This window comes from Schistocerca serialis, chromosome 4 (genome assembly GCF_023864345.2).
Source record: "Schistocerca serialis cubense isolate TAMUIC-IGC-003099 chromosome 4, iqSchSeri2.2, whole genome shotgun sequence".
In the NCBI taxonomy this organism is placed as follows: domain Eukaryota; kingdom Metazoa; phylum Arthropoda; class Insecta; order Orthoptera; family Acrididae; genus Schistocerca; species Schistocerca serialis.
In genome coordinates this window covers 759,275,159-759,280,251 of record NC_064641.1, presented here as the reverse complement: position 1 = coordinate 759,280,251, position 5,093 = coordinate 759,275,159, and the positions used below count along the sequence as shown (strand labels likewise).

General features: G+C 46.5%; 1 pseudogene; it reads right to left on the bottom strand.

Annotated features, from left to right (window-relative positions):
- Positions 1–1,057: 1,057 nt before the first annotated feature.
- On the bottom strand, positions 1,058–1,175 carry LOC126475998 (5S ribosomal RNA; annotated as a pseudogene).
- Positions 1,176–5,093: the final 3,918 nt, after the last annotated feature.

Genomic DNA, 5,093 nt, shown 5'->3' with positions numbered 1-5,093 from the left:
ATCGTAAACGACTGAAAAATCATGACCTGGTCAGATGAGTCCATATTTCAGTTAGCAAGAGCTGGTGGTAGGTTTGCACGCGGCGCAAAACCCACGAACCCATGGACCCAAGTTTACATTGGGGCACTGTGTAAGCTGGTAATGGCTCCGAAACGACGTGAGTTATGTTTACATGGTACATGGAACGTTGACTGCAGATGGTCATCTTCGACTAATTGGATACCATTTTCAGCCATTTATGGTCATCTTCGGCTAATTGGATACCATTTTCAGCCATTTATGGACTTAATGTTCCCAAACAACTATGGAATTTTTACGGATGAGAATGCATCATGTCGCTGGGCCACAATTGTTCGCCATTGGTTTGAAGAACATTGTGGACAGTTCGGGCGAATGATTTGGCCAGCCAGAACACCCTGCGTGAAACCCATCGAACACTTATGGGACATAATGGAGCGGTAAGTTCGTGCACGTACTCTGCACCAGCAACAGTTTCACAGTTGTGGACGGCTACAGCAGTATGGCTCAATATTTCTGCAGGGGACTTCCAACGGCTTGTTGATTCCATGCTATGTCGGGTTGCTGCACTACACCGGGCAAAAGGAGGTCCGACACACGAGGTATCCCATGACGTCCAGTTATCCCATTGTTAATGAATACTGCTACGACCGAAATGCCTCTGTTATGCACTTTCTGTTGACCCACCTTGTAACTGTCATCTAATACCACGACATATTTTGGTATTTTTGCATTAAGAAAAATGTCTAGTATGACAGTTGGTTACGCGCCAGGTGCCGTATCACTGCAGGGTAGATTGTTTTAATATAAATATTTTATTAAAACTTAAACTCCTCCCCGAACAGGCCATGAAGGCTCAACGGTACTGACCGACCGCCGTGTCATCCTCAACTCATAGGCGTAACTGGGTGCGGATACGGAGGGGAATGTGGTCAGCACACCGCTCGCCCGGCCGTATGTCAGTTTATGTTACTGGAGCCGCTACTTCTCAATCAAGTAGCTCCTCAGTTTGCCTCACAAGGGCTGAGTGCACCCCGCTTGCCAACAGCGCTCGGCAGACCGGATGGTCACCCATGCAGGTTCTAGCCAAGCCCAACAGCGCTTAACGTCGGTGATCTGACGGGAACCGGTGTTACCATTGCGGCAAGGCCGTTGGCAAATATTACTCTACCTGCTTGCTATCTAACTTGACGCTAGGCGGTGGGGGGAGAGGGGAGGGTCGTTGGGAAAGGTGATAACTGCATAACCCCTTACGACCGCTCCTAGCATGCCGTCCGCCGAATAACATCTACATCTACATGGATACTCTGCAAATCACACATAAGGGCCTGGCAGAAGGTTCATCAACTCGTCTTCACAATAATTCTCTATTATTAAAGTCTCAAGAAACGCGCAGAAAAAACAAACACCTATGTTATTCTGCGCGAGCTTTGATTTCCATTATTTTATCATGATGATCGTTTCTTCCTATGTAGCTTGGTGTCAACGAAATATTTTTGCATCCGGAGGAAAAAGTTGGTGACTGATATTTCCTAAGAAGATTCCGCCACAACGAAAAAAGCCTTTGTTTTAATGATGTCCACCCAAAGTCCTGTATCATTTCAGTGACACTCTCTGCCCCATTTGGCTCATACAGGCTATCTGATCAAAAGTATCAGGACACCACAATGTAATGCGGACTTGATGTCATGAGAGACGGACTCCCCAGTAAAAAAGAAAACAGGGAGCATTGTGTTGTCAGTAAAGAAACAGTAACAGCAGAATGCGTCCGTCAGAAAAGATCGATACATTCCAACGTGGACTAGTCATTGGCTATCACCTGAGCAACATTTCATTACCTGAGCAACTGTTGTGTACATAGTTCCGCGTAGTCAGCGCGTACACAACTTTCCCACTAGATCGCGACCCGCTAAGCACAACAGCGCAGGCGCAGCGCTCGTCCGTCTCCGCTCTACGAGATGGCGCTCCCATAAAGACAGACCAAATTCTGCTTCCGCCGATCCGCGTATTAATATGTAACGCAGCCAATGAGATTGCTGCTAACGTAGAACCTTTTCTCCTCGCGGAACACACTCGCGCAGTGATACCTGAACGCGCGAGGTATTAAACGAGTGTACAGACCTCCGATTAGTCAGTCTGCACCAGTCTGCATCAGTCTGCATTAGTCTGTAGTCAAGTTTCAGTCTGCGCCTAGTAAGATTATCATATTCCTGTACACAGCCATGAAGAGAAATGTATAGACACTTTGTCAAGTATCAGAGATATGTGAGATTAAGATTAACGTACCAAGACCAAAGGAACTTCAGATTGTCAATTGTAAATAGCATCCAGAACCAAGTTAAGTTATTTTTATGCTTGTTATTATTTTAATAAATGTGTGTGAAACTTAATCAAGTTCTGTTTAAAGTTGGTCACCGTCAATCTGCTACTCTAAGTGTGCAAGTGGCATTTCTATCGTCTGACCTAACGGCAGAAGATAAACACGCCACGATAAGACCACGAGACATATTGCTGACACTCGCCTACTTCGTTAGAGCGACAAGTCAAATAATCTGATGGTGTGTGTACCGAAGGTCTTACAGTACGCACACCACAGCAACAAATCCATTGTGCGGCTGATCCCGGCGGAGGTTCGAGTCCTCCCTCGGGCTTGGGTGGGTGTGTGTTTGTTCTGAGGATAATTTAGGTGAAGTAGTGTGTAAGCTTAGGGATTGATGACAGCAGTTAAGTCCCATAAGATTTCACACACATTTGAACATTTTTGAACAAATCCATTAGCCACAATTCAACCCATCTGAAGTTGCCCAAGTCGTCTGTTGGTAGTGTGATAGTGAAGTGGACGGTTTCGATTTGGTTCAAAAAATGGCTCTGAGCACTATGGGACTTAACTTCTGAGGTCATCAGTCCCCTAGAACTTAGAACTACTTAAACCTAACTAACCTAAGGACATCACACACATCCATTCCCGAGGCAGGATTCGAACCTGCGACCGCAGCGGTCGCTCGGTTCCAGACTGTAGCGCCTAGAACCGCTCGGCCACACCGGCCGGCGGTTTCGATTTGGCGCATGTCTGTAGGCATGTTGTGTAGTGCCAACAGTGAAGTACGAAGGTGTTGGTGTTACGGTTGTGTGTGTTTAGGGTGTGGTCCCGTTACTTCACTTAAGGAAACATTAGATGCAAACGGAAGCGAACACATTTTGCTGCATTGTGTACTTTTTACCATATACAAATATTTCGGAAAGCAAGATTGTGTTCATCTCGATGACACTGTACTGTCATAAATAAGCATCTGTGAGGCCGTAGTTTGTGGACAATAACATTGTTGAATTGGAATGGCATGCCCACAGGCCCGACCTTATCGCAAGAAATAACTTTGTGATGAGTCAGAACGTCAACTTCGTTCCAAACCCAACGTCCAAGATCACAAATTTCTCTGGTTTCTGTTTTTGAGAAAGAATGGGCTGCCTTTCTGCCACCGTCATTTAGACACCTCATTAAAAGTGTCCACTGAAAATATCGTCTTAACTAGATACCCCAGGCGGCCGCTACTAATTGTGACACGGTCTATGCAGGAAACTTATAGTTGTGGCTGGACGGCCGTTATGGCCGAGCGGTTCTAGGCGTTTCAGACCGGAACCGCGCGACTGCTATGGTCGCAGGTTCGAATCCTGCCTCGGGCATGGATGTGTGTGATGTCCTTAGGTTAGTTAGGTTTAAGTTGTTCTACGACTAGGGGACTGATGACCTCAAATGTTAAGTCCAATAGTGCTCAAAGCCATTTGAACCAGTTGTGGCGGCTCCAGTGCCTCTCTAAGTCTGGCACCGCAAGCGGCGAGTTGTGCCACTTGGGCATTAAACTGACGTGCGTCAATCGTTAACACGGTTTATGTGTCAATGGCAGGACTGGTTCTCCAAGCTGCCGTCTGCACAGCTCACTCACGCTCAGCAAAGGAGTCCTTGCTGCTACTTCGCTGAGAAAATTTAGAGCACCGGTATTTGAAGTTCTCTCCAAAACGATTCTACTATCGCCAACATACACTTCGCCTAAGGACTACGAAGAAAAATGGGAAATTTGTGGTAAGTTCTTATGGGGCCAAACTGCTGAGGTCATCGATCGCTAAGCTTACACACTACTTAAGCTAACTTACACTAAGGACAACACACACACACACACACACACACACACACACACACACACACACACGCCCGAGGGAGGACTCGAACGTCCGACGGTGGCAGCCGCGCGAACCGTGACAAAACGCCCTAGACCGCGCGGCGACTACGAAGATAAGAGAAATTAGGGCTCGTACAGAACCATATAGACAGTATTTTTACCTTCGCTCCATTTCCGAGTGAGAGAGAAAAGGAAATGACTATTAGCGCCAAATTCTGCCGACTAACGACTTGACCGAGACGCGGTAATGAAGAAAGCAATAAAGTTGCGGGGGACCCAGACCTTTTTACCCTCCTTCCACTACTTTTATTACTCCCAAGTCTTGGTTGTTTATATCAGCTGAGAAAATAAAACAGAATTCGAGAACAGGTCTTCTGTGGTTAATTAATAATATTGCGGTAGTTATTAGTCGTCGTGCACATAGGCAGATATAATCTATTCACCTAATTGAAACATCGTGTTAACATATGTAAAAGGGACCAAGTTCAACTGTTAATTATAGCCTTCCCTCTTCTGTTTCTAATTAATAATTTATGAGACATTAATAATGGCTGGCCGGGGTGGGCCGGCCGAAGTGGCCGTGCGGTTAAAGGCGCTGCAGTCTGGAACCGCAAGACCGCTACGGTCGCAGGTTCGAATCCTGCCTCGGGCATGGATGTTTGTGATGTCCTTAGGTTAGTTAGGTTTAACTAGTTCTAAGTTCTAGGGGACTAACGACCTCAGCAGTTGAGTCCCATAGTGCTCAGAGCCATTTGAACCATTTGAACCATTTGGCCGGGGTGGCTGAGCGGTTCTAGCCGCTACAGTCTGGATCCGCGAGACCGCTACAGTCATAGGTTCGAATCCTGCCTGGGGCATTGATGTATGTGATGTCCTTAGGTTAGTTAGGTTTAAGTATTT